The sequence below is a fragment of the Rhinopithecus bieti genome, unplaced genomic scaffold (genome assembly GCF_001698545.2).
Source record: "Rhinopithecus bieti isolate Rb0 unplaced genomic scaffold, ASM169854v2 scaffold_42565, whole genome shotgun sequence".
In the NCBI taxonomy this organism is placed as follows: domain Eukaryota; kingdom Metazoa; phylum Chordata; class Mammalia; order Primates; family Cercopithecidae; genus Rhinopithecus; species Rhinopithecus bieti.
The window spans coordinates 1,327,216-1,348,113 of NW_016818029.1; the positions used below are offsets into that span (position 1 = coordinate 1,327,216).

Genomic DNA, 20,898 nt, shown 5'->3' on the forward strand with positions numbered 1-20,898 from the left:
AAAAAAAAAAAAAAAAAAAAAAAAACCCAGACACAAATGACTAGCATTTATCTTGCTTTTGTTTTCTGTTAGTAAGATTCTGAGATTAATATTTAAAATTCCAAACTGGTTCCAAACTTATTTTATTTATGCTTTCATTGAAAATGATACTATTAAATGTGTAAAGGAAATACCAGCTGGATATTTATATCCCTTTTTCACAGCTAGTTATATAGCTATTTCAAACCCTTGATGCTTTGATGACTCAAAGACAAATTTGTTTTTAATTTTTTGCCTTGTGTAACACATGATCATTAGTCCAGGAACTAAATGTAGTTGAACTGCTAGGTATAAGTGACTGGAAAGTAATTGAGACTCACATTTTATTAATGTTATCACATTAGTGACAAATAGTGACTAAGAACTTTAAGAATATAGCAGGATCATTCTATTGATGAAAAATGAAAAACTACTGTTATCTGTGACTGTGTTAGTCTATTCTTGTGTTGCTATAAAGAAATACCTGAAACTGGGTAATTTATAAAGAAAAGAGCTTTAACTGACTCCTGGTTCTGCAGGCTTACAAGGAAGCATGGTGTTAGCTTCTGCTTCTGGTGAGGCCACAGGATGCTTACAATCATGGAGAAGGTGATAGGGAACCAGCATGTCACATGGCGAAAGCAGGAGCAAGAGAGAGAGGGGGAGGCGTCACAGTTTCAGAGCAAGAACTCATTCATTAACATGGGGAGGGCACCAAGCCATTCATGAGAGATCCGCCCGCAGGATCCAAACACCTCCCACCAGGCCCCACTCCAACACAGGGGATCACATTTCAACATGAGATTTGGAGGGGACAAATATCCACACCTTATCAGTGACATACAATTTAAATAAAAATAAAGGCTTCTAATATGTACATTTTTATTAAAAAATAAAATAAGAAGTATTCTAGCTCTTATTGTGTTTGACTTTCCAACTGCTTAAAAAATCAATTAATTATGTCTATGCGATGGAGAAATGTTTATCATTATTGGAAAACTCAAGAAAATCTTACAGAATTTTACAGAAGGTAATGAGTAAGGAAGAAAGTATTGGCCTTTAAAAATGATCCTACATCTCTTTTACTTTTGCTTACTTGGAGCTGTCAGCAATGTCAGTAACCAAGCCAACAGCCATATATTTTAGTTCTTAATATAACTGTGGGTACTTCTTTTCATAATTTTAAGAAATCAAGAACTGCAACTTTAGAAAAGCACATGAAACATTTAATCCTATACATTTTAATATGCAAACAAACAGGAAAAACAAAAAGTGGTCTGTGAGAGCTGTATATTAGATAATATAATACTGAGGAAATTGGAATTTCAAAAGTATTAAAAATTTCCCAAATAAGTTTAAAACAGCAGAAAACTTTCTTACCAAGTGGCCATGAAAGTCTGCTGCATTATTAATAAATGTGTTGACAGCAGTACTGTCCAGTAGTACTTCTTATGATAGAAATGTTCTAAATCTGTGCTGTCCACTAACCACACATGTCTACTGAGCACTTGAGATGGGGGTAATGCAACAGAGGGGCTGAATTTTTAGTTTTATTTAATTTTAATAAATTTATATTTAAATATAAATAGCCACATGTAGTAAATGGCTACCATATTGGATGATGCAGGTCTATAAATTTTAAGCCATTGAATATGGTTCTTTATTTATTCGTTTAAATATACTAATCAGGTTTTTCCCATGTGTCATGAGTAGATTTCAGCATAAATTTTTTGGTCCTGTAAAACAACCTCTGAAGTGCTGTTTACACATCACTGGTTTAAATCAATAAGAGATCAGAGTTCTGTAGTTTTAAGTTGGTAAAAGTTTTAAGGGGAGACTGCAAAGTTCAGAAGGTCCTTTTGCGAACACTTTTTGTATTTCAGTATACTGCCCACGGATTGAGATAGGGCCTTGGAGATTATTTTACAGGAAAACCAGGGAAAAGTTGATAATTAATATTAGAACTGGTATAACATCAGTTCTTTGATGAACAAAAAATAGCTTCTTAGAATTAAGTATGTTTTGCTTATTCATCTGAAACTTAACGGTTTGAAAAAGTTTAAAATTTCACAGAATGTTTTCTTCCATGTTTTGTTATTCCTAAGTAAAACATCATAGTTATTTGGGAAGCTTTGCTACAGATTTGTGAATGTTAGAAACCAAAGACTTCCCAAATACAGTAGAAGGAAGGCTGATTCCAAGAATCATTTCCAGTAAGAACCCCCTGGGTAAGTGTCCTGCTTTTCATGCTGTTGGGCTGATGGGGTATCATGGACAAAACTCCTTCTGTTCAATACTTTTAAGATGTAAAATAAAGTATACTGCCTTTGTGTCATCCTAGGATAGGTATCTTAATACACTCTTTCCAGAGTGGATTTTTTTGTGGAAAATCTGTACAGTCCAGATTCCCAAGCTTCGCTAGACCTGAAAAAAACAAAATCAGAAAAAACCTCCCAAAACAAAACATCCCTAAAGATATCCATTGACAGAACTCTGTAAAGCATTACTATTTTTATCTCCAAGATTAAAGGCATTCTAAACAGTTTTCTAACACCACCACTGTGGAGTACCTTCCAGAAAATGATTCCTACTTGCCAATCTATTACAGCAAAGCAGCAGCATCACCTCTAATATTTATCTACCCACCCAGCACCTACATATCTATCCTCTACTTTGATAAAATGGGAGCACAGCATATTCAGAATAGGACAAGCTACTCTTCATTTTCCCTGGAGGGGACTAGGAGAAGCCGAGGGCTTGTTCTTTGAACTGAGTTTGTGTAAGGGGGGCGGGGGATAGTCTTAATAGTTAGGTAAATCCCAGACTCTTGTTATGAAAAATATCACACAGGTCCAGGTAACAAGAGTTAGATAGACAAAGCAGTCCTAGCTAACCCTGCTGTGCTCCACACCAGGTTGCGAGAGAGTTTAATGCCCTGCCCTGTGACTCATGCTTGTAAAGAGGCTGAGAGGGCACCTCCATCTCCAATTTCACATTGTCTTTTTTCCTATATCTCATCATTGGAGGCAGGTAGAAGTTTGTGAGAATGAAACTCTGAGACATTTGGGTTTTCTGAAGGTGAGAAGGTCAACGGTTAAGGTTTATGGTCTTAAGACTTCTGAAAGTGAGCACTGGGGTATCAAAGAACCCAAATGGCCCAGGAAGTAGCTGACAAGAGAGTACAGTCATTTCCCTCCTGGTCCTCTCAAGCCCTACACAGGAAGAACACTGCTCAAAACAATCACCTGTGGCCACGTGGAGTCCTTGCCAAAGGACTTTCTCCATGATTCATTATCAGTACATGAATGGAAATAACTTAGTAATTCTGATGTTATTTATGTTTAAAACCATATAAATACATATGCTCTTAATCTGTATATTAGAGGGGATGTGGTAAGACTGGGATTTCATTATTTTCTGCTTCCTCTACTTCTTTCACAAGATAATGGTGTGTGTGGGTTCTTGTACTCTCCCCACTGCTAACACATTAGAGAAAATTGCTGACAGGTCCACTGCTGTAGATGTCAGGCATTTACCTGGTGCCGACTTTCTGGGATGGCATCAGTGAGTTATTCAGATAAAAACCCAGCCATTTTAGATCAGTTTGTCAAATATCAACCTAAAAGAAAATATGATTAAAACATTTCACGGAATAGAGTCAGGTTTTATTTTTTAATTTACAGAGTAAGCTTCAACACTGCATCTTAAGAATGTTTTTGAAGGGAATGAAACCATCTGGTTCACATCAAGAACATATTTTTCCTTATATAGAGCTAGATTGCATTAAGTTGTGGGCACAGGATCTCATCAGCTTCCTGCCTGTGGTCAACATCTTCCCCAATGCCCTTGTAGATATACATTAGGCAAAGAGAAAAAGAATGTTTTAGGGTAAAATAGTGCAGTCTCATTCCTAGCCATTTCTTTCTATAGACATGGCTACTAAATGTAAGAATATGAAAATAGATTGGGTTTTTACTTGTGAATCTACAGCTAACCTTGGTTAAATGATTCTACTACTTAGTATAAAGCTTATGCAAATTTTATTTTACCATAATTTTAAAATACCTTTTAAAGGATTACCTTTTCTGTTTTCTTTTCACAGAAGTAATGCTAACGTGTTGTATAAATGTCAAGTTATAGGAGGATGTAAAATAAAAGTAAACATATCCTTACCCTCTATTACTTTTCTCTGCATCTACTTCCCAGAGGTACTACTAATAGTTACCTATGTCTCCTTCTAGGACTTGCATACACATGCATATAAATATGTATAATCATAAAAAATGCATACACATGCATATAAATATGTATAGCTATAGTTTTTTCTTTTTGTACATCATAGTGTTTTCTTCTCTGCTTTATTTATTTTACTTATTATGGCTAGCAGGTTTTCTACATCAGCATATATAAATCTGTCTCATTCATTTTGATGGCTGTACAATATTTCATTCATTGTGCTGATACATAGTTCATTTAACCAGTCTGCTATTAATGAGCCTTAATCTGTTTTTTTCAGTTTTCCTTTTGGCTGCTACAAAAACGTCTCAATAATAATATTTATATATATATGAATTTTTGTACTTATATAAATGTATCAGTATAATAAATTCTAAACAGATTGTTGAACCAAATTGTTTGCATATGCTACGTTTTTGATAGATATTTACAGAACGTCCTCTGTTAAGGTTATACCAAGTTATAATACCAAGAATCTGGATTTTATCCAATCATTTTTTCTTTATCTGATAAGTAAAAGGGCATATCTTTGTTTTGACTTGCATTTCGTTAATTATGAATGAGGTTGAACTTCTTTTCATTTTCTCACTGTTTCCATAGTAATTCTTCTACTAGTTTGCTCAGCCATGGCTCTTGCTCATGTTTCAATTAGGTCGATTATTGCTTCTCACATTAAAGAGCTCATGTTATGTTAAGGAAACTGGAATTTTACATGTAATGGCTGGCAAAGAGCGTTCCCAGGTTTCTTGTTTAGATTATAACTTTGTTTATGGTACTTTTTACTGTATAAGCATTTATTTTTATGTAGTCAAATTCATCAATATTTTCATTATATACAGGAAGACTTTTAAATAAGAATTTTATTTAAAGTTGAAGATTTATTCAAGAAGATTGTATATAGGTTAATTTTTAAACCAACTTTAGCATATCAACTTGAGCATTTAGGCATACTAACTTTAGCATTGTTATATAGAATAATGTTAGCATTGGAAGGATCTATTAACAAAAGAAATTTCCCATGAAATGATTTCTTCTATAAAATATCATGACAGTGTGAATTCTGTGGACTCTTTGTGAGACGCTAGTGTACTGCAGAAAAAAAAATTACAGAAAGGGTCAGATTTATAGTACCAGTCTCCAGAGAGTTAATAATAGTTGTCTAGTACTTAAAATCTAGAGTGAATTATAAATAAAGTAATAGAAATTCCAAGACAAATAGAAAGTAAAAAATATAAAATCAATAGAGATCCATTATAGAAAATTTTGTAGGTACATACAAAAGAAAGAAAGAAAAAACCTCAAAAGCTCTTAAGATTTGTTGTATTTTCTTCCTAATTTTTCTTATTGACTCCACAGATATGCATGCATTTAAAAAATATGCAAGTGATTTTACTAACAAATCAATCCTAACAAAATGAAATGAATTTCATTAAGATGCCAATAACCCAAGACCTTAATGGCACCTTGACAAGCATCTACCAGGTATACACATACGTGGGATCACACTTATGATTCATGTGTTATACACTGATGTTTTCACTTACTATTATCTTTCCTTGCCACTAAATATTTTAAAATATATAAATTATATATTAATTTTGTATTCATATAAAATATATAACAACTGTAATGTTCTATCATATGGCTTAAGTTGATGGAAATTAAAAAGGAATGGGAATAATTGTGTGTTCTCTCAAAAATCCATTCTGATAACTCAGTAGATAATAGGCCAGGACATACTCAAGAAATCATTACCCAAGAATCACATCAAATTCTTTTTCATTCATGATAAAGTGGCAGCAATTAACTGTGTAACTGAGGGCTGGGAGACATCATGATACAATGTGTTTTATATGAAGTGACATCATTTGAATGGGAAAGAGAGTTAGATTATTAAAGCTGGGTTAATGGAAAATTCTCATTCTAAGGGCAGGAGCATTTGAATTGACGGCAAGAAGAATTCGAGTCAAAAGTAAAGTATATGTGCTGATAAAATTATAAGTGTGAAGGGAAGATGTATGTGCTGATAAAGTTGTTAAGTATATGAACTTTACTAGAAAAAATGCTATGCTATGAGATTTTTTTCCAACTGTTAAAAAGGAAACCTTGTGCAGACTGCATTCAGCCACAGTCACAAATACTGGGGCTCAGTGAAACCAGGAGACTCTTAAGGGCTATAGAGGGTGATCACTGGTACTTTATTTTTTATTAGTACTAAGAAACTCTGCCTGCTATGTGTAAGATATCTTTTGGGTATTTCTCCTTCTCTCCAACTTCCACTACTTGTCATGATGGCAGCCCTGGATTGATTTTGCCCTAACCCATAACTTACAGATTGGATCTTGTAATGTCAGTGCTACCTGAATATCCACAGTTCTAGATTTAAGCAGCTGGTGAAATTTTATCTTCTACAAATGTTCTCAATACCATTGAAAAAGTGGCTGCTCAGTCCTGTTGGCACAGGTTTCCCCTCAAACATGATCCCAGGGAACTCATACACACCTGTCTTGACCAACATCAATAAGCCCCTGTCAAAACAGGAGATATTTGGACAGATCCAACTGATGGCTGCCAGAGAATCTACCTGCACTGGTGAAGTAGTTCAGGGACTGAATCATGTGGGGAGTCACTGGTTTAAAATACATCATCACTTGCTTGAGCATTGACTGGTTAGTAACTATATTCTACCACATTTTTGTAAACCATGCTTGTAATAAGTAAGCATTTATATTAAAAGCTGAAAAAGTAATATGTAATTTGAGTTGGAATGCTGAACAGTCTATATATATGTAGAAAACAGAAAATAACTACTTGTTCAATCCAAGAGAGAATTTACTTTATAGCATGAGAGTACCAAAAGGTAAATAGAAAATTTTGGATTTTTTATGAGAAAAAATAGAGATATCAAAAGTTATTATTATTGCTATTACTATTATTCGAGACAGGGTCTTTCTTTGTTGCCCAGGCTGGAGTGCAATGGTGTGATCACGGCTCACTGCCGCCTTCACCTCCCAGGCTCAAGCGATCCTCCCAACTCAGCCTCCTGAGTAGTTGAGACTACAGGTCCCAACTACCACATGGTGTGTGCCACCATGCTCAGGTAATTTTTTTTACTTTTTGTAGAGATGGGGGGTCTCAGTTTGTTGCCTCAGCGGGTCTCAAACTCCTGGCCTCAAGTGATCCTCCCTCCTTGGCTTCCCAAAGTGCTGGGATTACAGGTGTGAGCCACCACACCTGGGCTCAAAAGTTAATTTTAAAAGTATGTCATCTACTAGTTTTAAAAAAGCTTTATTGAAGTATAATTGATATATAAAAGTATGCATATAAAATAGATTTTAGTGGATTTGGACAGGCTGTCATAATTTTCATATTTTTTCAAACAGTTAAAGAAGGAATTTCTAGAATTTCCCATTATTGCACTTAAAGGTAAGATGACAGGAAAACATTAGACCAAAATGGAATAGATCTTGTTTGCTTTTTTTAAAAAAAAATCTCTGAGGGAAACAGATTTTGATCTCAAATTAAAACTTTAAATAAATTTTCAAATAATTAGTTGGCTTTAAAAAGTAGGTAGCCCAGTATAGAGCAGATACTGTAGGTAACAGCTAAGAGAACAGGCAATGGAATTAGAATTCTTACATTTACATCTCGACTATATCAGTTACCGCTTTTGGGTAAGCTATTTATCTCATTATTACTCAGTATCCCAATCTATAAAATGAGGATAAAACAGTAACTATCTCACAGGGTTGTTGTGAGGATTAAATAAAAAAACATTTAAAGACTGAATATTGTGTTTGGAACATTTATTAAAAATGTTAGTTAAAAGTCAAGAAAACACCTCTTCATAATTATTCTAAACAAGCCACAGGTACTGTGTACTGTGTTTCTTTTCCCTTAATGTGCATCTGAATCACCTGTCGATCTTGCTAAAATGCAGATTCTTATGCAATCAATGGGTCTGGACAATGTCTGAGATTCTGCAGTTCCAACAAACTCTCAGGTGATGCCCATGAGGCTAATATGGAAACGGATACGTGAGATGTTTTCCTCCTAATTTTTAATACAATGTGTCTCAACAGGGGGAATGAGGACGGGGAGAAAAGAAGGTGTGGATAAAATGTACAGATTTCATATGCCCCTTGGGTGATTCCAATATTCTTGTTGTCTTAAGAACCACAGGTTTGATATTTCAACCTTTTATTCTTTTTTATATTTTTCTTTCCTTACTCTTTTCTCCACTTTACCCTTACCACTGCTGCTGTAGACTGAAATACTGTATTCACGCTTAGCTCTTCAATTAACCAGACAAAAGCATCAAATTCGTCATTGTGTGTAATAGGATAGTATACCTAAATTAGATTATTTATTTCTTAACTTTTTTTTTTTTTAATATAAGGGTCTGAAAATGTATTTAACATTTTCTATAGTTTTAGCCAAAAACAAACAGGCAAGCAAGTGACTTCGTGGAACACTTAGTAAAAGGAAACAAGGATGCGTTAGGTGCCGTCTATACTATCAGAGGAGCTATAATCTCATGAGGAGGGGAAAGGAGCAGTGGTTATTACAGAAGTGGCCAGAACCAAACAGTGTGACCACTTTAGACATTCTGTCTGGTCTGAAAGGCAGGACAGAAGGAGGGGCCATTTTTAAATGGCTTCCTACCCTACTAGCATTAGACTATTAGAGACGCATGCCAAAATATGTGCTTAGTTTGACTACTATATCTCTACGGCAAAGACCATTTTTACACTTTGGCGTGTGTCCTCAGGGCCTAATATCACTCAGATCCACAGTATTTCCTCTGTAAGTATCTGCAACTGTTGTTGATATATTTTACAGACATAATTCTTCATTTTCCAAAGTAGACAAGAGAAGCTTTGACTAATATAGAATGAGAAAATAACTAAATAAACTTAGCAAATTGGCAACAACAAATTCTCTTTAAAAGTACACAGTCAGGCCGGGTGCCGTGGCTCATGTCTGTAATGCAGCACTTTGGGAAGCCGAGGCAGGGGATCAGTTGAGGTCAGAAGTTTGAGACCAGCCTGGCCAACACGGCGAAACTTCTTCTTTACTAAAAATACAAAAAGTAGCTGGGCGTGGTGGCATGCATCTGTAATCTCAGCTACTAGGGAGGCTGGGGCAGGAAAATCACTTGAATCTGGGAGGCAGAGGTTGCAGTGAGCTGACATCATGCCACTGCACTCCAGCCTAGGCAACAGAGCAAGACTCTGTCTTAAAAAAACAAAAAACAAACAAACAAAAAGTACACAATCATATGTGTATTTCTCAATATTCTTATTTCGTAGTTAAGCATACAGAGTACTTAAATCCATTGATCTAAATAAAATTTCTACATTATTTGGTGAAGATGAAGGCATCTATGTGTGTATAAGTGGACGAGAAATCACATAACAGTTGACTTAAACTGAAGGATTATTAATTCTATGATTTTAAGTTTTAAGAACATCTAGAATTGGGATTTGATATAGGAAGGCACATTGTAATAATAGGAAACAAGGCACACTCATTTTTTTACCCATTTTCCAAACTTTTAAATGTTAAAAAAATAATTAAACGTGAGATTAACAACACAATAAAAATATTCTTGGTAATAGGAAGGAGACTGATAATAACTGACAGACTGTAGACGTTTGTTTCTACTTAACACAGTTAGAGAATGCACCTATTGAGGAAACAAATATAAACAAAACAAAAACAATTCAAACCCTTCTAAATTAACTATAAGAATAATGTAAAGTAATGTAATCATACAGCATTTATACTGCATAATGAATTTTTTTGTTACTTAAAATTTTGGAAGACAATTTTGATTTTCATATGCAAGAATTTTTTTCGAAGCATCTGCTATGATAAGAAAGAAGAAAAATCAGATAGTAAATATTTTAATGTTTAATACACCACAGCTAGCAGCAATAAGTCACTAGTCCTTTTATGACTGTTCTAAACATATACTCTTTTCTATTTCCAGTTGTCTATTTGTCGACGTAGTAATAACTAGGGAAATATCTGGCAATTTATAGTTCTTTAAATTATAAGACTTTTTTTCTGTGATTGAAACATTGTATTTTAGAGCTTTAATAGGATTATGGTAGTCACTTGCCAATTCAGTGGAATACTACCTTAAGTCAAATAGATATTCCTTGATTTAAGATGGCTTTATATATTAAGCTATTAAAAGTTGATTTTAGAAGCTAAAGTTCATATCATGAATAAAACAAAATGTAAAGTGATAGATAAATTTAGGATACAAATCGATCAAATTTACTGTTGCTTATCAGAGACTGAGTATTCTGCTTTAACAAGCACCTACGTGAAAAGAAACACAAACCACATAATCCAATGATGTTAGGTAATTTTGAAAAAGAAATATTAAGACTATTTTGAAGAAAAATAATAGCATTTTCCAATCATTACGAGTTAGAAAGCTGATTTGTCAGTTTGCTAGATAACATGGGAGAAAAGTGTTCCTAAGCTAGGCTTGGACACTTGGTCACATTTTGTTGCTCTGGCTCCATATTTGTTTATTGCCACAGCATATCTTCAAAACAGCATTTTAATCTTTACAACACTTGGGCTTACTGCAAACTTCTAAACACCATTCATAATTTGGTAGCTTATTTGGGAGACTCTTTGGCATTCTCCAGTTACGACCGAGCAGAAAAAGGGCTAGGTAAACTAATAGGCATGGGGCTAGAAGGCAGGAGCTTGCATTAAGCAGCCAAAACACATAAATGTGAGGGGTCACTATTTTTGTCCCTGTAACAAATTCAAAGGCAAAATACAGTAACTCTCAGTTATCTGCTTGAAAGGACACTGTGGCAGCACAGATAAAATGACAGCAGACATGCATCATGCATTTAAACTATGAGTTTTAAATTCCTTCTCAGCTAAGTATTTTACCTGGCCTTTGGGTAAGTAGCGGATTAAACTTTTCTTCCTTAATTTTCCCTCTAGCATAGGGGAAAATGAGTCATTAGTATTAATTAGTCAAATCAAAATAACAACAGCAGTCATAAGTAGCAGCAGGAACAAAAAACCAAAACAAAATTATATACACAAATACACAACTCTGATCCCAAACTAGAAAGAAGGAAAAGTGAGAAACCTGAGCAACCCACAAATCTGCCCTTTTTTGAATACTGACCCAGGGTAAGAGAGAGAAAGATTTAAGCTTAGAACGCTGTGGGACAGCAGCATTGCCGCAGCACCAGTGACTGAAAGACATTTTGCAAATCGCAAGGAAGACAAGTCTTCCATTGGCATCAGTGGAACTGGTGGAAGAAAACCAATTTTCTTTTGAGTTGGATGATGGAACAGTTGATTCAGTTTAAGGTCAAAGAAGAGCAGAACCGGAAATCAAGGCCTCAGGATGGGAACAAAGAACAACGAAGTCAGGGAAAAAAAGGTGGCGGGGATAGAGAGTGGATAACAGACTTGAAACTAAGAATCACAGAACTTAAGCGAATGTTGAGACCTAGCAATTATGATGGGCAGTTTCTATTAACATAGCCTTAAGCTTAGACTTTTATTTTAAAGCAATAACCAAAAAACAAAAGAAATGAAGGAATTATATCACTGTAGGGGACCTTATGGGCAGAGACTTGAGGTTCAGAGTTGTGAAATAATGCTCCTACTATCACACAGCAAGTTAAGTGGGAGTCTCCATTTCCCTTCTCCCCATGCTTTCCTGCTCCTACACTGTCAGGAAGGGTGGTGGAGAGGAAGGAGAAGGTACCAGGGCACCCAGGAATACATCACAGCCCGAGGAGAGGTCATGCAGGTGGGGCCTTTATAGCTGGGGAAACACCAGAGAAGACAAGGGAAGTATGGCAGTTCCTTTCTTAGAGAAGACTTATAAGAGGGTTAAAGCATATGCTATGTGAAATAAACACCTGGAGATCCAAGAACCTCAGGTGGTAACTAACAAGAGAATCATGTTGGGATGCAGCAGCTTCAAGGGGAAGCACAAGTTGCTCAACCAAGTAATAAATTAGATCAATAGGGTGCCAAATTGCTTGCCTTTTACTATTACTTTATCTTCTCAGAATGACACAGGAAATAAATGTAGCCAAGTCCCAAATTTGATCCCAGGGGAAAGTGAGTACCCAAACTTTCATTAGGAGAGGGTTCCTGAGTGGGGGAAGTAGGTTTTTAATACTTAACGAGGCTGTTAGTAACAAAGAGAAGAGGCCCAGGTGAGCTCAATAGCCAGGTCACAAATGGTTGCCCCAAAAAACGGTGCAGAAGGAGACACTTTGGCGAAGAATTTCTGAGGTCTTCAGGAGACTATAACAGGCTGGCACTGTGGAGATGTTTACCTGGACATTTAACAAAATCGGAGGATGGAGTTGGGTGCCGGGCAGTGGCCCGCCAGAGGCTCTGTTTAGTCCCATGAAACAGAAGACCTTTTGCTAAAATCCTGTCTCAGTTACACATATGCATTGGCTAAGGCTGTAGGGATTGGGGTGTGGAGACATCTTGCTTCTCCTTCCTCAGTTTGATCATTCAAAGAGCATCTGGGAACCCTGAGGGTGGGAGAGTTTGGCCCAGGTTGGAGGATGTCCGGTGTCTAGGACCCACCGCTATGGTTTGCAGGGAGAGAGCTAAGGGGAGGTGAGCAGCGCAGGGACATCGTCTGGGAAGCACAGGGCGGGGATGGGGACACTCTTAACTTCACCTCAAAAGTAGCACAACTTTTAAACTAACGCCTTGCAGAGTCGTATGGGTTTCCGACTCAGATGATGGCTAAAAGACAAGAGTTAACTAAAAGCCTCAGGAAGAAAGTTTATTGAGTTGCATCTTATTTCTGTAAATTTCTTGCTTACACTAGGAAAAGTTTGGTCAAAATGGATTGAGAATTTCAGGGCACGTGGCAAACAAACCTACCTTGTTCCCTCCCGTTCCAGAAGCCCCTCACCTGATCTGGTGAAGTGTGGCCAGCTCCAGGGGCAGGCGTTGACCAGAACTACGGTCGCTCTTTCCTTGGTCCCAGAGAGCTTCCCAGTATAGAGCCAGCAGCAGTCAGGACACCGTGACATGAAACTTAGCACCCCACCCCTGAAGTCTCCCAAGCGTGCCTGGCGGTCCGCGCGGACTCACCCGCGCCCCGGGCGCTGCGTCACGTCCCGCCGAGGGCCGGCTGCGCTGGTGCGGTCTCCCGCCCGCCGCCTCGGCGTCCCAGCTGTGCGCCCTCACTCGCTGGGTCCGCTCCAGCAGCTCCCCATCGATCACTGCCGCGGCCCGGCAGAGCTGCTAGCGGCGCGCCGGTCCAGACGTCCTGTCACTCGCTGCTGCCTGGGGTCCTGGCTGTCAGGAGCTGGAATCATCGGCGAGGAGGCAGCTCCGAATTTATAGTGAGGGGCGTTGCTGCTTCTTGGGTTCCGGGGACGAGGCTCTGTTTTGCATTCCCTCCTCCTTCGCCCCGCCCCGGGAGACCCTCCCGGCCCAACCTCCTCCCTCTCAGGATACTGACGGCAGCAAGGATGATGCCACAGTCGTCCCCTGTCAACTATCAGATCAGCGTTCACCTGGCCCCGAACCCCGCCTAGCGAGGGGTCATGAGGGACAGCGAGCTGCGGGTACAGGAGTATCATTTCCTGCGGAGATTAATGTTCTTCAACATTTTTTTTTTTTTTTTTTTTTTTCTGAACTTGGAAAACTTTTAAGGACGAATTAGAGAACTTCTTTCTCTTTCCTATGAGTAACTCGAACTTTGGTAATACTGTTGTGGATCATAGATTACATGGATTAATTCCAGGGTTATGAAATTAAAGGGTGGACACTCATTTCTTCCTATTGGACATGCTACCCAGGTTGCATTTAAAAAAAATGTATTGAAAAAACCCAATAAATATTTAAAGAAGAAGTAATATCAATTCTTCACAAACTCTTCCAAAAAATAGAAGAGTAAGGATGATTTCCCAACTCATGCTATGAGGCCAGTATCACCCTGATAACGAAACCAGATAAAGACATCACGAGAAGACTACAGATCAATATTTCTTATGAGTATAGATTAAAAATTCTCAACAAAATGCTGGCAAATTGAATCCAATAACATATGAAAGGGACTATACACCATGGTCAAGTGAGGTTGATCCCAGAAAGTAAGATTAGATTAGTTTATCAAAAATCAATTAATGTTTGATAGGTGAGTAGGGTGACTATAGTTTACAGTAATCTATTGTATATGTCAGAGTAGCTAGGAGAAAATAATTTGAATGTTTCTAGCATAAAGAAAAGACAAATATTTAAGGCGATGGATATCCCAATTGCACTGATTTGATCTTTACAAATTTTATGAATGCATTAAATTATTGCATGTACCTAAAAAATGTACATCTATTGTGTATCAATAAAAATGAAATTAAAGAAGTAAAAAACAAGAATAAAGGACAAAACCTACAAGATTGTCTAAAATTTTCTTCAAAACTATTGGATAAAATTCAACACTTTTCATGCTAACACTCAACAAACTAGGGATAGAAACTTCCTCAAACTGTAAAGTTTATTTATGAAAACTTAACTAATATCACACATAATATTGAAAACAACGTTTTATGTCTAAGATCAGGAACAAGACAATATGTCTAGTCTTCCCATTTCTATTTAACTTTGTACTAAAGATTCTAGTGAGGGCAATTGGACAAGAAAAAAGATAAATGGCATCTAGATTAGAAAGAAAATAAAACAATTTCTATTTGTAGATAACGTGATTTTGTTTTAAAAAGCCCCAAAGAATCAATTAATTAACTATTAGAACTAAGAAACAAGTTGAGCAAGTTTTTAGAATACAAGATCAATATACAAAAATCAGTTGTATTTCTATACATTAGCAATAAACAATCAACAAATGGAATTAAGAAAACAATTCCACTGTTTGCTTCTCACCACTTGCTGTGTGGGACTGTGTCCTCAAAAATAAGGGTAATGTGAAGTTTAAAGTTTGATGCAGCAGATACCTTCATACATTAGTCATCACAGACAAAGAGAAGGCAGAGAAACTGAAGCAGTTCTGGTACCCTGGTTTGTTAGAGAAAGAGATGAAATCAGACACACTGATTTGAACTGTGTTAAAATTTAAAATTCAAAGATAAAACAATTTTACTTACTATTGATCAAAAGAGTAAAAATACTAAGAAATGGCCAGGCGCAGTGGCTCACTCCTATAATCTCAGCACTTTGGGAGGCCGAGGTGGGTGATTCACGAGGTCAGGAATTCGAGAGCAGCCTGGCCAACATGGTGAAACTCCGTCTCTACAAAAAATACAGAAAAAAAAAAATAGCAGGGCGTGGTGGCACATGCCTGTAGTCCCAGCCACTCAGGAGGAGGAGGCTGAGGCAGAAGAATCACTTGAACCCAGGAGGCGGAGGTTGCAGTGAGCTGAGATTGTGCCACTGCTCTCCAACCTGGGTGACAGAGTGAGACTCCATCTCAAAAACAAACAAACAAACAAACAAAAAAAACCCTAAGAAATAAATTTAACAAAAGGGTATAAAACTTATACTCTGAAAGCAAACAAACAAACAAAAAAATTGTTGAAATAAAGTAGACCTAAATAAATGGAATGACATTACATGTTCTTGGATTGGAAGATTTAATATTGTTACAATGGCATTAATCTTCAAATGATCTACACTTTAAACGAAATCTCTATCAAAACCCAGCAAACTTTTATTGCAGACATGAATGGAGTTATCCTAAAAACATGTGGCAGTGCGAGGGACCCAGAATAGCCAAGACAATTCTGAAAAAGAACAAACTTACCAATTTCAAAATTTACTATAAAATTGCAATAAACAAGACAGTGTGGAACTGGCATAGGAATAGATAGAAAGATCAATGGAACAGAATTGTGTCCACAAACTAACCCTTACATGTATAAGCCACTAATTTTTTTGATAAGGGTTGAAAAAATGTAGATGAGTAATCTTTTTAACAAATGGTACTGGAATAATTGGATATCTACACACAGAAGAATGAAGTTGGACTCCTTATAATACCACACGTAAAAATTAAGTCAAAATGGATCATAGACCCAAGTTTAAGAGAAAAATTATAAAACTCTAAATAGAAAACATAGGAGTAAACCTTTGTGACCTTGGGTTATGCAAAGCCATCTTAGATACAACTCTAAAAGCATAAGAAATACAAGAAAAAGTAGGTAAGTTGGATTTCATCAATATTAACAGCATCTGTACTTCCAAGGGTATCAAGAAAGTGAAAAGAAAAAGCCAAGAATGTGTGAAGATATTTGCAAATTATATATCTGATAAGGACTTGTGTTCAGAACATATAAAGATAATAAAACACATATAAAGATAATAAAAAAACCATTAAAAATGGGCAAAGGATCTAAATATACATTTCTCTAAAGAAGGTAGACAAGCACATAAAAAACCTCAACATTATTAGCCAGCAGGAAAATGCAACTCAAAGAAACAACTAGATATGATTTTATGTCTACTAGGACAGCTATAATAAAAAAGTCAAATAGTAACAAGTGTCCAGAATGTGGAGAAATTGGATCCCTCATACGTTGTTGGTGGGAATATAAAATAGCACAGCCACTTTGGAAAACAGTGGCAATTCTTCAAAATGTTAAGAATAGAGTTACCAGATGACTCAGCAATTCCATTCCTAGGTATATATTCATGAGAAATGAAAACATAAGTCCACACAAAAATGTAGACATGAAAATTCATATCAGCATTATTCATAATAGCCCCAAAGCAGAAATAAGTCAAAGATCTATCAACTGATGAATAGATAAAATGTAATATCTCCATACCATGAGATACTGTTTGGCAATAAAAGGGAATAAAGTATATGTTACACATGGAAGTACCTTGAAAACCTTGTACTAAGTGAAAGAAGCCAGTCACAAAAGAACACATATGATTCCATTTATATGAAATATTCAGGAGTGACATAACTGTAGAGAATTTTGGTTGCTTAGGCTGAGAGTGGAGGGGTAGGAAGGAATGGTAGTGTCTGCTAATTGGAAAGTGATAAAAAATTGTACATTTGATTATGGTGATCATTACACAACTTTGAAAACATGCAAAAAATAATTGAACTGTACATCTTTGTTAAAAGACAAACCTAGTCAAATTAAATTTAACAGTGTTTAATTGAGCAAAGAATGTGCAAATTGGGTAGCCCCTCAACTGCAATAGGTTCAGAGAGACTCCAGCGCTGCCTCATGGTTAAAAAAGATTTATGGACAGGAAAAGAAAAGTGATGTACAGAAGACAAAAATGAGGTACAGAAATAGAATTGGTTACAATTTGGCGTTTGCCTTTTTCGAACACAGTTTGTACAACTGGCCACCTTAGGTATGCTTAAACTCTGTGATTGGCATAAGAGGAGGTTAGAGTCTTTTCAACATACAGTTAGGTTACAGTTCACTACATACTGAGAAACTTTTAGGCCAAATTTAAAATATGTAAGGAAGCAGCTTTAGGATAGACTTAATTTAATTCTTTAAATGGGTGATTTATATGTAGATTTATATGTAGATTATATATAAATAAAGCTATTTTAGAAAGGTAAAATATGAAATTTGTGTAGATGAGTAAAGACATGAATGTACGACTTTTGTTTCTTGCTTCCAAGTTTCTGAAGAAAGAAGAGGGGCTCAGTTCCTATCTTTCATGCCCTCCTCTGCAATGGCTAACACCTCTGTGCTAGACAACATTGGGATCAGGAACATAATATAAATTATTATTAATTAAAACCTATTTTAAAATAAAGGTTTTATTTAGCAACATACCATATGTTGAAATGACTTATATGTTTTGAATTTTCATAAAATTAAAAATGGCAAATTTACTCAAATGTAATCAAGCATGTAGTAAGCATAGGTTTCTGCAGGAGAACTTTCTCAGAATGCAAACCTGGGGAAGACATGGCTCCTGAATCCTGAGTGTGGTGACCCAGGAGGGTTAGCATCCCCTTCCCCACTAGATTGTGCCTCTGAGACAGGGCTCTGTCTTATCAGTTCACTGTATTCATGGGCTAAGAATCCCCACAAATACAAACAAATTTCTCTGATATAAGACTGACTTTTAGTTCATATGAGAACTCTGTCTTGGAGGAAATGTTATTTGAAATGGGTCCTGAAGGATAGATAGCATTATTTGAACTGAGGAACAAGGAAACAGCCTATGTAAAAGTACCATGGCAACAAAGTGTCATTTGTGTGGGAACAGATTGTTACTGAATTTCTCTAGAGTACATAATTAATAATGACTTATCATTTACTGGATGCTTACTATATACATCAGGCATCTTATTAAGCTTTTCATATCTATTAACCTAATTAATCATTATAGCAAATCTGTATATAGAAGTTACAGATTTTACAGATGACGAAGGTAAGGTACAGAAATTAAGCTACCCAAGGTTACATGGTTTGTAAGAGGCAGAGACAAGAGTCCAGGTTCTCTGGCATTAAAGGCCATGCATTTGCTATAAGAGAGAGTGGTAGAAAGAGCTAGAAAGATGGATTATCATGAATGTGGAGCTCAGAAGTTTGTAGAGAGGTTTGAACTTAATTTGGTTCTTGAGGAATGGCTGAAGCTTATGAGTGAGGACAGGCATGATGTGTAGGGTGGATTAGAGTGTGGAGATGTTAGAAGTAGGAACACTGTTAAGTGGACCAGGCTACAGTTAACACACACACACAAAACCCACGCCAGTGAAATTAGGATGAGAGACAGTGTCAAGACAGAATACAGAGAATTTACAGAAATAACTGGAGGTTTGGGGTAGAGGTTCACTGAGCTTGTAAGAGGCAGCTGATCAGCTTCATCTACTGAAGAACCTTGCACAGATGTCACACTGGCCATATTGGAAGAGAAATGGGCCTCCTTTGGAGAGCTTCAAGGTATTTACTTTGTTGTTGATTTTTTTCTTGGTGAGAATGCTTGGTTTTTAGTTTAAATGGCTAGAAAAGATATACACAGGTTTTGGTGGCTTTTAAAGATTTGCATTTATATTCAAGACCAGGGTAACCAGGAATTAGATGTGAAAGTCTCCTGTTAGGGGAGAGAGCACTGGAATCAAGAGATGAGTGGCGTGGTAGGGAACTGAGAAGGAGGCAGGGGTGGCTGCAGGAATGAACCTTCCAAGAAGCTTGGCAGTGAAGAGAGGGCATGATGGAATCAGAAAATAGAGAAAGGGTGAAGCTACAGCGAGATTCTATGAACTTTTTATAGGATTCTGGGCATTTTTATTGCCTTTCAGCATTGATGTCCAAGCCTTGGAGTATTCTGTTTTAAATAGACAACACTTTCTTGGACGTGACATCTCCCTTTGTAACGTGCCTGCTAGAAGTCAAGAACCCACAGTGTTAGTGTTTCTTTTGATTTTATGTAACATCTTCCTGTTTATAAAGTTTTCAGTCATCTCTCCTGGGTTATTTACTTAGCAGATGTTTATTGAGCTTCTTTGTATTTCATGCTATGCTAAGTGATGAGGGAACAGAGATGAAAGTCACTGCTGGTCTGCACTGAGAGGAGACTCACAACATCCAACTCTCCTATATGGTGTAAAGCTTGTCCTAGGCATTCATTTATTTCTCTGATCAGTTTTGATATTGGACTCTTTGTGAGACTTACCTCATACCGTCACAGATATTTGAAACCATTTATCACAAGTCCTTTGTAGAAAAGCCAGAAGTGAGTGACAACCAAAATCTAGAATCTGTGACTGAAAATAGAAAATGCTCCTCTGAGTATTAAGATTCAGGGGATCTTTATATTTTTGAACCTATTTACTGCTGAAAATTCCTAACCATAGTCACTTCTATACTAAATTTCAACTTGGTTTTAGAAATAACCATAGTACGCCAGGCACGGTGCCTTATGTCTGTAATCCCAGCACTTTGGGAGGTTGAGGCAGGCAGATCACGAGGTCAGGAGATCAATACCATCTTGACCAACATGGTGAAACCCTGTGCCTATTAAAATACAAAAAAATTTAGCTGGTCGTGGTTTTGCACACCTGTAGTCCCAGCTACTCGGGAGGCTGAGGCAGGGGAATCACTTGAACCTGAGAGGTGGAGGTTGCAGTTAGCCGAAATCGCGCCACTGCACTCCAGCCTGGATGACAGAGCGAGACTCCATCTCAACTTAAAAAAAAAAAAAGTTACCACAGTGGAGTTTTGAAGACTGTAAATTTCTTAGAGAGTCAACTGTGTTGGTAAAACTTCTTGAAAGGGCGGGGTTTGATCTCAGAGATGTTATGTTATCAGAAACAAGCAGATGAGAAGAAAATGATGGTATCATTACTATTGTAATGAATTGGCTGAGTAATGGTATGTTTTAAACCCTGGGCTTTTCTACTGCAGTTACACATTGGTCCTACACAAAAAGGTGTGCCTTAGAATTGTGGCTAGAGGCAGGGATTTGAAATTCAGCTTTGCTGTTGTTCACCCGGTACACTTAGACAAGTTACCACTGTGATAATGGATTTTAATATAAAGGGCAATAATGTTCCCTAAACATTTGCCAGGGCTAAGGAAAAGAGTATATGTGAAAGCTTCAGACACTGTCTGGCACATAGTAAGTGCTTAATGGATACTAGCCGGTTTTATTGAGAAGCAGGCAATT

At 36.9% G+C, this 20,898-nt stretch overlaps 1 protein-coding gene across 5 annotated transcripts in view; it reads right to left on the bottom strand.

Annotated features, from left to right (window-relative positions):
- The window catches only part of AGTR1 (angiotensin II receptor type 1), a 48,528-nt gene extending 35,056 nt beyond the window's left edge, over positions 1–13,472 (bottom strand). The window contains exons 1-2 of one of the 5 annotated variants that reach the window (XM_017856567.1): positions 13,381–13,472; positions 3,555–3,637 (exon numbers count right to left, since the gene is read on the bottom strand). The gene's annotated coding sequence lies outside the window, so the exon portion shown is untranslated. Of the gene's footprint in view, positions 1–3,554; positions 3,638–13,167; positions 13,286–13,380 lie in introns of those variants that run through there. The other 4 variants (XM_017856566.1, XM_017856564.1, XM_017856569.1 and 1 more) reach the window with 4 other exon arrangements.
- Between the last annotated feature and the right edge of the window lie 7,426 nt (positions 13,473–20,898).